At 44.4% G+C, this 12,369-nt stretch overlaps 1 pseudogene; it reads left to right on the top strand.

Annotated features, from left to right (window-relative positions):
- The window catches only part of LOC101414358 (large ribosomal subunit protein eL19-like), a 53,093-nt pseudogene extending 41,204 nt beyond the window's left edge, over nt 1-11,889 (top strand).
- The last annotated feature ends 480 nt before the right edge of the window (nt 11,890-12,369 follow it).

Genomic DNA, 12,369 nt, shown 5'->3' with positions numbered 1-12,369 from the left:
CTGTTCAAGAATATAGTCTTAATAGCCCCTGTGCTCAGATGTTATTAAACAGCATTTCTCATGCTCACAATACACCTACTGATTGGAAAAGCCTAGTCCTTGCTATTTTAACCCCCAGAAATTACATTACCTAAAAAGCTCTCTATTATAATGAAGCTGAAAGTGTAGGTACCCACAACATTACTAACGGAATAACAGTCATTCCCCCAAGTGCTTTAAATGGTGAGGAGCAATAAACCCTTCCAAAAGTTCAGGCTAGCTGTCCCCCCCCCCCCCCTACTTTGAACAATGTTTAACCATAACTAAACTAATAACAATGTTTCCAAGCACAAGCTTGCATGTTACAGGCAACATGGATTCTGGAAGAAATCTTAAAAGTTTTATTTAAAATGTGGTATGATGGACAGCTTAAAAGCAGCTGTACCAAGAAAGTAAGAATTATGAGTTAATTGTAAACTGTATGTTTCTGTTACTGTGTTGTGATTGTTCTGTGTTTGTCTGTTCATTCAATGTCAGTGTATATTTTGATACCTCCGGATGGTAATATAAATTAATAAAAATTTATAAAAGAGCTCTATTCAAATGGCCAAAAATTAAATAAGCACTTATATTAATACTTAAGTTTAAATGTTAATAAAATCTCTACAATGATAAAAATCATGTCTTGATTAACAAAATTACTATAAGCCTTTTTATAAAAAGTTGTTCTTGCCTAGATTGAAATGAATAACTTATTTTTCTTTACAGGATAATATCAAGGATGTAAAACTTAAATGAATATTTGGTTAAAAGTTTGTGAAAATGCTAAATGAAATTTAATAAGTTTTTGCAAAAAGGTGTATTTTGTCCTAAAGTAGGATGGCTAATTTTCATAAACTCTTGGAACTTAAATGCATGTGGCAAGTTATAGAAAGTATTGTGGTAACTTTAAGTAAAGAAATGTGTTCTGTAAAGGTAAAATTTGTCTTAAAATAATATAATTATAGTCTATATGGTTATAAATAATTATAAGAAGTTTTATAAAGCATTGTTTAAATTCAAGTGTTTAAACAAACCTGAATTAATAATAATAAAAATAATAAAAGGTAATTTTATAACAAAAAAGCTTGGCTGCAGCCAGCCTCCCTTCACAACTTGCTTCTAGAAAACTGTTTCTGATATTGCATGCTACTAAGTATTTAAAGAAAAGTTCATTATTTTAACAAGCTTGTTTAGTGTTCACGGTATTATGTTATAAGACATTTGCTTGATAACTTTGTATGTAGGCTATATGGAATGTGTTTTTATTGTTAAGGAAACAGAAGATAATTTTGTCCTAAGATAAAATGATTGATTATTGGAAAGAGTAGAGTGTGGGACAAAACCTGAGTGAATACTGAAAGTGCAGAAGGTTGGTGGAAAAGGAATTTTTATAGTTAAAGTTAAATAAAATTTAATGGGTCTATCTATAAAATTTTAAAGGCTTTAGTATCAAATACTATGCTAAGGCAAAGTTAAAAATTTTGTTCTTTCTCAAGGCCTCTCAAATCAATCTGTTTTAGTACAAGTTTTTATCCTCAATAATCAGTATACAAAGAAAGTCTGCTTTATCAAAATAGCTTCTTGTGCTTCTTGCGCTATCTCTTTTAAAGGAACATAATGTTCAAAACTGCTTTCTCAAAACTGCTTTTTCTCTAATCCTGAACAGTAGCCTTTTATTCCAAACTAATTATAAGAGATTTGTTCTTTTACCTTGAAAGAAAAATTAAATAATTGAGTTCATTTAATGTTATAAGTTAAATAAAAGGTGTTTTAAAGTGTTATAAAATTAACAAGTTTTTTTCTTTCTTTAAACCCTCTATTAATTAAAGTCATATGAATAAAAGGTTCCTATGAATGCTTAAAAGTGTATAAAGTTACCAATATTTCAGCATAATATTAAAGAGAAGTACAATGTGGTTATTTATGGTTTTAATTATTATAAAAGAGTATGTGTCACAGAAACAACCTCTTATCATAGGTTAAAGTAACAACACTAGTATGCAGCAATCCCAAACACTACTAGTTTCTTGCAAAAAGTTAAAGTCCAGCTGTATTGCTATCACTTTGTTTTAAAACTTGCTAAGACTTTCTTTAGTGTCTTCTTAGACAAATCAAGCCAGCTGCATTCCTCTATCTGTAAAAAACCCAACAATAAATTTTTGCAGTGCTTTTCAGGACTATGTGCATAGCCCAACCATCCTGTACAGTATTTACTGATAGTAATAGTAATGGAAAAGCAGCATACATTACTTCTCAAAAAGAACAGGTTTGACAAACTCCTTATTTGTCTGCTCAATGCACAGAGCTTTCAGCCGTCATTAAAGTTTTACAAATGTTTTAAGAGCGCTTGAACATTGTCTCTGACTCTAAATATGTAAGTCTTACTGTCAAGCATATTAAAACAGCTCATATCTTTGCTACTGATGAGTTATCTTTTCACTGACTTGCAACATCTCATCAGGTTAAAACAGCATCCTATTTACATTACTCACATAAGCTCTCATACCTCTTTGCCTAGTCCTGTGACAGCAAATAATGCTCAAGCTGATTTATTAGTAGGGTGTTTACAAAGTGCTCGTGATTACCATGCTTTAACTCACACTAATGCTAAAGGCCTACGAAATAAATATCAAAAGTTAACAAAACTACAGGCACAAGAAATTATTTGCACTTGTCCTACTTGTGGACCACTAACAGCGGTGCCTTTTCAAGCTGAAACTAATCCCAGAGGCCTAACTGCTAATCAATTATGGCAGATGGATGTTACTCACATACCATCCTTTGGTAAACTACAATATGTTCATGTTTATATTAACACTTATTCTCATTTTATGTGGGCTACTGCTCAAAGTAAGGAACAGTTGCATCATGTTCATTCACATCTATAGTCTGCTTTTGCTGTAATGGGATGCCCTCTAAAAATTAATAATACACCTTCTTACATTAGTAAATCCTTTGAATCTTTCCTTTTAAAATATGGTATTCAATATGTTGCTAATATTCCTTATAATCCTACAGGTCAAGCCATAGTTGAATGCAGCCATCATACCCTAAAAATTATGCTTTTAAAACAAAAAGGGGGAGATAATGGTATTATGACACCAAAAGATTAATTAGCAAAAGCTTTATTTACTTTACATTTTCTTAATGTTTATAATTCATTAACACCTGCTGCGGCGGCTTGCTCGGTCAGTAGAGGTGGGGTCTGGCTGCGGACGAGGGGTCGGTCCAGCTCTGTATGAGGGGTCGGTCCAGCTCGGAATGAGGGGTCGGTCCCGCTTGGGACGAGGGGTCGGTCCGGCAGCAGACGAGGGATCGGTCTCACAAGGGGTTGCGCGGTTCGGCTGACGGGGTCGCCCGGAGAAGCAGGCGATGAAGGGGTCGCCCGGAGAAGCAGACGACGAACTGGGGACAAGGGAGGCCAGGCCCTTGTCGGGGGCTCTCAGGACTGGAGGGCGCATGGCAGAAGAACTACCGCGGAGACAAGGTAAACACGCAAGTCCACTTTACTGAGGGAGAGGCAACAGTTTTATAGGGGCTGGGGAAGGCTGATTGGTCAAAGCCACGCCCTGTTCTGATTGGTTGCTGGCAAAAGGTCAGTGGGTGGTACTGGACGGGGGAGGGGTGGTGGTTAGGGATTGGCTGTCGCTGTTGCTGGGGGAAGGGGCAGGGTTTAGTGATTGGTGGCTGCTGTTGCTGGGGTGGAGGGCAGACTTGAGTTTCCCGCCCACGCCTGGCTGTTGCTGCTGTCGGGGGAAGGGAAAAGGGCAGATTGGATTTTTCCGCCCACGCCTGGCTGTTGCTGCTGTCGGGGGAGGGGAAAAGGGCAGACTGGAATTTTCCGCCCTGCGCCTGCGCAGGGAGAAAGAAGAAGAAGGGTGCCGCCCCACAGGCATCGTGTGGCGCCATCCGGGAGGAGGGGCGGCCGCGGAAGCATGGCTGCCGAGAAGGGGAGACCCGAGGGCACTCTGCACCCATGCCGAGCTTCCTTCAGGGGTGGCGGTGAGTCCGACCAGCCACCCTATTATGGAGGCAGCGGCTTGGCCTGCGGCGGCCGCTCCCCCGCCAGGCCAGCAAACCACACTTCAGCCCGAGGGGTGACCGCATTTCCCCCTTCTTTTCAAATAAGGACCAGGATGGCAGCAGCAACAAGTAGCTGAGGCCCAAGAGGCAGTAAGCAATGAGGGAAGCGGGGCTGAAGAGGGAGGTGAGTATGACGGGGATATAAATGTACAATTTAGGGGGTGGTATCTTGCCGTTGCAAGCAAGGGTGGCCAATGTCCAATTCTCGTTAATCTCGGCGGCTATAAGGTCCATCTGCTGTTAAAAGTCCAGGATGACAGAGCTTTGCAGGTAGTTGATCTCTCCTTGGCAGCGAAGACATTGTAGGAGAGGATTACTTTTTCCTGTCAGAGGCTTACTGTCCAATTAAAAGGCTGATGGCTGGGGTTGGTGAGTGCAATGGGGAGTGTGAGGAAAAGAAGGGTGATGGTTTTGGACAAGAGGAGGCTTGGTGAAGTCATTATGGGAGGAAGATAAGGAGTAAAGCATAAAAGAGGATAATAAACAGAAAGGCGATGGAGTGTAGAATTCGTTGGCCGAGGTTCCAATCTTCTGGTGCGGTAGCGGCTAGACAGATGGTGGAAAATATTATCAAGAAAGCAAAGGTTATGAGGAAGAAATAAAGTATTAAAGGCTGTGGGGGAAGTGAGAAGATCATTTAGAGGATAGGGTTGAGAATGGTATGTTTAAGACAGAAGCTTTGTGGTTTGTAGGAGACTGCTTTATAAACGAAGGAGAATGAGGGCAGTAAATATAGTAACGATAGATAGGAAGATGACAGTGAGGAGGAGTCTTTGTTTAAGGTTCCAATCGTCCGGCACAACAGTGGCTAGGCCGATAGCGAGGGGTGTTGCTAAATAGACAATGGCTGCAAAGACAAAATCATCTACTGTTTCCTTAAGCATAACTTTTCTTTAAATACGTAGTAGCATGCAATATTAGAAACCATTTCCTAAAAGCAAGTTGGCAGGGGAGCTTGGTTGCTGTTAATCTTTCCTGTTATAAAATTACCTTTTATTATTATTATCATCAATTCAGTTTTATATATATATATTTAAGAATGACCTTTTGGAATTAGCCATTTAATACCTTAATGTAAACTATTGAAGATAAATTTTATCTTTACAGAACACATTCCCTTACGTAAAGTTATCACAATACCTTTTACACTTGCCGTATGCAAATTAAGTTTCAAGAGTTTATGAAAAATTAGCCATCCTACTTTAGGACAAAATACGTCTTTTTGCAAAACTTATTACATTTCAGTTAGCAGTTTTACAAACTTTTAACCTTTTTAATATTCATATAAGTTTTACATTCTTTATATTATCCTGTGAAGAAAAATAAGTTATTCATTTTAATCTAGGCAAGAACAACTTTTTATGAAGACATAGAATTAATTTTGTTAATTAAGACTTACAATTTTTTTAAATTGTAGATATCTTATTAACATTTAAACTTATGTATTAATATAATAAACTTAAGTATTAATATAAGCGCTTATTTAATTTTTGGCCATTTGAATAGAGCTCTTTTAAAGATTTCTAGTAATTTATATTTACCATCCAGAGGTATCACAATATACATTTACATTGAACGAACAGACTGACAAACACAGAACAATTACAACACATTAACAGAAATATATAATTTATTTACAGTTGACTCATAACTCTTACTTTCTTGGTATAGCTGCTTTTAAATCCTTTTTTATATAGCATATCATAGATTATACCCTTCAAGATTTCTTCTGGACTTCATGTTGCCGGTAATAAGCCAGGAGGGAATCTTTTACCTTCCTGCTCCACAGCAAAAGTGACCCTATCTATAAGGCGAGTATAGGTGTCCGGGTCCCAAAGCTGACATGTGGTAAGGCACGGATTAAAGGGGAAAAGAAGGTCCCAATATACTTGGAGCTGTTTCAAAGAGATCTTACACCGGTGAGTGTCTAGGAGACCGGCGAGGGCCCGAACTTGTGGGGCTTGCTTAGCAGATAGGATGTTACCCATTGCTAATGGCCTTTTGGAGCCGATAAGAAAAGGGGCCCTTACCTTGAGAGCGCGGCGATGGGAGCCGAGGTGCGCGGTGAGACGAGGGGTCGGAGCCGATGGGACTCCGACGGTGGTCGTGGGCCAAGAGAAGGCCCCGATGAGGGGAGGGCGGAACGACGAGCAGTGGAGCAAGGCAAAGGGGAGCAAGCACAGAGGGGAGGAGGCAGAGGTGAAGGCAGGGGTGGAGGTGCTCAGGCACGTGCTCCTGAGAGTTTTATTGGCGCCTCTTAATCATAGCGGGTCGGTATAAACCCCCGACATGGAAGGAGAAAGCCATCCAGCGATTCTCCCAGACCGCCGTGGATCGTATGAGGTCACCAAGGTTCAGGAGCAGCAATGCAGAGCGAAAAGATAGGGGTGAGAAGAGAGGAGGGCATAGGGCTGTGGGAGGGTTACTTCAGACGTGCAAGCACGCGCTCCCGAGAAATCCAAGGCTCCTCTTAATCATAGCGGGTCAGTATAAGCCCCTGACATGGAAGGAGAAAGCCATCCAGCGATTCTCCCAGACCGCCGTGGATCGTATGAGGTAGCCAAGGCTCAGGTAGCAGCAATGTTGCACGAGAGAAGTCCCAAGGTGAGAAGAGAGGAGGGCGTAGGGCTGTGGTAGGATTACTTCAGACGTGCAAGCGCACGCTCCCGAGAAATCCAAGGCTCCTCTTAATCATAGCGGGTCGGTATAAGCCCCCAACATGGAAGGAGAAAGCCATCCAGCGATTCTCCCAGACCACCGTGGATCATATGAGGTAGCCAAGGCTCAGGTAGCAGCAATGTTGCATGAGAGAAGTCCCAAGGTGAGAAGAGAGGAGGGGGTAGGGGTGTGGTAGGATTACTTCAGACGTGCAAGCGCGCGCTCCCGAGAAATCCAAGGCTCCTCTTAATCATAGCGGGTCAGTATAAGCCCCCGACATGGAAGGAGAAAGCCATCCAGCAATTCTCCCAGACCGCCGTGGATCATATGAGGTAGCCAAGGCTCAGGTAGCAGCAATGTTGCACGAGAGAAGTCCCACGGTGAGAAGAGTGGAGGGGGGGGGCCGCCAGGTTATGGAGTGAGGCTGTAGTGGGGTTGCCTTGCCCAACGTTGGGCGCCAGCTGCAGCGGCTCGCTCGGTCGGTAGAGGTGGGGTTGCACTGCCCCACGTTGGGCGCCAACTGCGGCGGCTTGCTCGGTCGGTAGAGGTGGGGTCTGGCTGCGGACGAGGGGTCGGTCCAGCTCTGGACGAGGGGTCGGTCCAGCTCGGGACGAGGGGTTGGTCCCGCTTGGGACGAGGGGTCGGTCCGGCAGCAGACGAGGGATCGGTCTCACAAGGGGTTGCGCGGTTCGGCTGACGGGGTCGCCCGGAGAAGCAGGCGACGAAGGGGTCGCCCGGAGAAGCAGACGATGAACTGGGGACAAGGGAGGCCAGGCCCTTGTCGGGGGCTCTCAGGACTGGAGGGCGCACGGCAGAAGAACTACCGTGGAGACAAGGTAAACACGCAAGTCCACTTTACTGAGGGAGAGGCAACAGTTTTATAGGGGCTGGGGAAGGCTGATTGGTCAAAGCCATGCCCTGTTCTGATTGGTTGCCGGCAAAAGGTCAGTGGGCAGTACCGGACGGGGGAGGGGTGGTGGTTAGGGATTGGCTGTCGCTGTTGCTGGGGGAAGGGGCAGGGTTTAGGGATTGGTGGCTGCTGTTGCTGGGGTGGAGGGCAGACTTGAGTTTCCCGCCCATGCCTGGCTGTTGCTGCTGTCGGGGGAAGGGAAAAGGGCAGATTGGATTTTTCCGCCCACGCCTGGCTGTTGCTGCTGTCGGGGGAGGGGAAAAGGGCAGACTGGAATTTTCCGCCCTGCGCCTGCGCAGGGAGAAAGAAGAAGAAGGGTGCCGCCCCACAGGCATCGTGTGGCGCCATCTGGGAGGAGGGGCGGCCGCGGAAGCATGGCTGCCGAGAAGGGGAGACCCGAGGGCACTCTGCGCCCATGCCGAGCTTCCTTCAGGGGTGGCGGTGAGTCCGACCAGCCACCCTATTATGGGGGCAGGCGGCTTGGCCTGCCGCGGCCGCTCCCCCGCCAGGCCAGCTAACCACACTTCAGCCCGAGGGGTGACCGCAACCTGCGGAATGTCACTCTGGAAAATGTCAAACATCTACAGTAGACACAGGAAATGAAGTTCAACCAATATTCTAGAAAGATATTTTAAGCAATGAATGGAAAAAAAGGTAGGGTTAAAGTAAGGGGGTGAGGCTATGCTCTTATCATTTCAGAAAATGGAGAACAAATTTAGTTATCTGTGAAAAGGATTAAACCCCAGAATGAAGAGATGGAGTCTTCTACAACTTCTGATGATGGTGATCGTAAGTAATAAGGAAGCTGCCAGTTATTACACTTATTAGGCATATATACCTAACCCCCCATTACTTAGAGTGTTAACCTGGAAAAATCCATTCTTTCATATATATCTGAATAAAACCCATATATTCCCTAAACCAATTGATAATAGATTGCCAATTAAACCCTATAAAGAAAGACAAAGAATTGATAATCTCATATTACCATTTGATTATCGACCCTTATGCATTAGTAACCATCCTTCCTGTATGTAGGTTAAAAATCAGGCCATAATTATCTCCAAAAATAGTAATACTCAGTTTATTGTGACTTTGTTTCCCTCTTATAATTTAATCATAACCAAGAATCCTACTTATGATTGTCAGAAAATTAACTATAACCCAAAAATGCTCTATTCTATAAAAATGAGGCCTTACATCCTAGTAGCCATTACCCCGCAACCAACATACTATGGAGAAGGCAAACTAAAAATTTTACTATCCCCATCTGTGTCAAAGAGAGCCGCCTTCCTCCCTATATTGGTAAAAAATTAGCCTCACAGGTTCACTGACAGCGCCTATGCCGCCAATGCCGTTCGAATACTGCCCTATGCAACCCTAAAGGTTAAGCCCAGTTTGTTAATTGATAGCACCCTTTTAGGACTACACCTCCTCCTCGAAAATCGTACAGTTCCTTGGTATATCCAGCATATCCGTTCACACACTGGATTACCTGGAGCACTAGTAGAAGGAAACAGCCTTGCTGACTCCTCTCTCACTGTTTCCATACTCTCTACCTCCTCAGATCAAGCCAGGCTCCTACATGCAAAATTCCACATGTCAGCTCACTCCCTCCATCACCTTTTTCCCAACATCACTCAAGCCCAGTGTAAGCACCTCACACGTGAGTGCAAACACTGCACACTTTTCCTTCCTATAGGCCCCTTACAGCCCCAAGGAGTTAATCCACGGGGCCTCCGTCCAAACGCACTGTGGCAAATGGACATCACACATGTCCCCTCGTTTGGCCACTATAAATTTGTCCATGTGATAGTAGACACATTCTCCAAATTTCTCTTCACCACTGCTTTACCTGGAGAAAAAGCAAAAAATGTTATAACAGCCTGCCTTCAAGCCTTTAATCAAATGGGTATCCCTTGGACTATAAAAACAGATAATGGACCCTGCTTTCAGTCCAAAACTTTTAAACAATTTTGCCATGACTGGAACATTCAACACAAAACAGGAATCCCTTATAACCCACAAGGACAGGCTCTAGTTGAGCGATCTAATGCGCTCCTCAAAAATACAATCAAGAAACTTTCAGGGGAGTTCCCTACAGCAACCCCCCGAGATTTGCTCAACAGAGCCCTAGTCACTATCAACTTCCTTACCTTTGACAAAAATCATACTACTCCAGCAATCCGGCATTGGGGAGGCCTAAGACTAGCCCCCACGCCGGTCCCCCTTGTTATGTGGAAAGACCCCCTCACTAACATATGGAAAGGCCCCCACCCTCGACTAACACAAGGATGAGGATTTGCTTGCATCTTTCCAGAAAACACCGACCAGCCTTTGTGGATCCCAAGCCGTCTTGTAAAACCTGCCACCGAAACTAATGCAGCTGTGTAGCCTCCCTGGCATCCTTCTATGTAGCTTCGTCACCCTCATTGGAGCCCTCCTGTTATTCGCTGGCTCTCCGAGTGACTGGACAACGCTGCACAAATCCTTCCTCCTCACTTTCTTCGTAACGCATATTTGCCTTCTTCTCGCTATCCCCTGCTGTGTATAACCCACCCACCATGTGCCGCCTCTTATACATACTCACTCTTTCTCTAATTATCTCACTCATTATCTCTTGTCAGTGGACAAGCCCTTTATCTCTGGACATTCACAGTAAAAGAAACTATAACCTCTTGCTCAAGCGCCACATCGCGCCCCCTTGGCACAGGCCACTGTTCACCTCAGGGATGTCAAACGCCTCTTACTATCAAACTCACTGAAACACCTTAATCATACCAACAAAGCAGCCATAAACCTTACGCCTGCTTCCCTCACACCCAAACCAAAGCATACTGTACCAACACCTATTACCAAGGCCCTTATTATGGAGGCTGCCCCTATTGGAGCTGTGTCGTTAACTGGCCATGGCAGTCGGCCTTCCCAAGATGCTTCTTTGCCAATAAATCTGGTTATTACCTCCATATAAAAGACCCCTGGAATGACAGATGGGCTACTGGAATCACCGGCAAGCTATATGCTCACGGGGGTGACACTTGGCCCACTGGATCCATAACGGTTTCCCGCCGCTATAGTCTCTACAACCAGTCCTCATCTCCAATCAGTATATTCAACGTGCTCGTAAATATAAAAACAGCCAAAAAGCAATTAAACGAGCAACTGCTAGTATATAATCCCCCTTCTTGGCTCACAATTCTCAATAATACCATCTCTCTCCTTAATCAATCTGGAATTGCTAATATTTCTCATTGCTTCCTGTGCGCCTCCTTCCAGCGTCCCCTACTAGCGGCTGTCCCTGTTTCTATCTCCAACTATTCCTCAGCAACACCCGGCAACCTCTCTTCCCCCCTTACACATATCCCCTTTGGAGCAGCCCTGAAAATATCACCTGCTTCCAAACCAGCCATACCTCCTTCTCTCCCACCTGCACAACAAACGTTTCCTTTACAGGTACCATCCAGCTCCCAAGAGGCCTCTTTTTTTGGTGCAATCAAACAATCACACCCTTGATTAATTCCACCACTCCCGGTCCCTGTATTCCTGTAGTCATTGTCCCGCAGTTTATACTATATACAGAGTCTGAAGCTTCCCAGCTGCTCTCTTCTTTCCGTAGCAAGCGAGCCGCCTTCCTTCCCCTTCTGGTAGGAGCCAGCCTTACCTCCTCCCTTGCAGCTGTTGGACTTGAGGTGGTGCCTTAGCCCACACTGTTATCATCACCAGTAATTTTAAAGAATCAGTACAAATAGCCCTTGATTCCACAACTGCCTCCCTTCAAGGTCTTCAAGAGCAACTCACCTCCCTAGCCAGCGTAACCCTCCCAAAATCGCAGGGCCCTAGACTTACTTACAGTCGAAAAAGGACGAACGTGCTTATTCCTTCAAGAAGAATGCTGTTTCTACATTAATAGCTCCGGTATAGTAGAACAAAATATCCAAATATTAAAAGACCTGCATAAAAATTTAAGTAAAACTCAATCAGTCAGTTCCCCATTCATGAATTGGCTCTCCTCCCCCCTCGTACAGTGGCTTACACCACTTATTAGTCCTTTAATGCTAATCATCTGTGTTGTGTCTGTAGCTCCTTGTCTCATTAAGTGGCTGCAGAGAAGAATAGAAAACATTTCAGCCTTCACCGTTTATTCACTTCAGCTTCGTCAGTACCAACCGCTCGTGCAAGAAGAAACACAAGAACCTGAAGCCACCACTGCCGTGTAGCCATGTAGCTAGCGCACAGCCACCTTCCCTCCAGCCACGAAGCTCAGTTGGCAGCCAGAGACGGGTAAGACCTCCAGAGGGAGGCAACCTAACACAGGCGCAACTGCGTGGCATAAATGACTCGTAACTGCTTTCCAAAGATGGGTAAGATTCTCAAGGGAGAACAACCTAAGACAGGCACAGTTATTGCAGTCTTGAAATAAAACAAAAACGGAGGTATTGTTGGTGAACTTGCTGGCAAACAACATGTAGCCAGAATGGCCGCTAAGCATACACAATGGCTACCACAAAAGGCACCTCCCTTCTTCCTGGCCAGCTTCCCGCCAGAGAAGCCCGCGCGCGCCAACTTCAAAACGACCTCATCTCATCAAGCAGCTGCTTCATATTATCCCAATCCCCTTAGCCCATCTGTAATTGACACGTCACCTCAAGCCCCCACCCCTGCCTATATAAGCTGTACCCCTTCCCCAGTAAACCAGA

Source organism: Dasypus novemcinctus, chromosome 16, assembly GCF_030445035.2.
Source record: "Dasypus novemcinctus isolate mDasNov1 chromosome 16, mDasNov1.1.hap2, whole genome shotgun sequence".
NCBI classification, from domain to species: Eukaryota; Metazoa; Chordata; class Mammalia; order Cingulata; family Dasypodidae; genus Dasypus; species Dasypus novemcinctus.
This window is presented reverse-complemented; position numbering and strand designations above follow the sequence as displayed.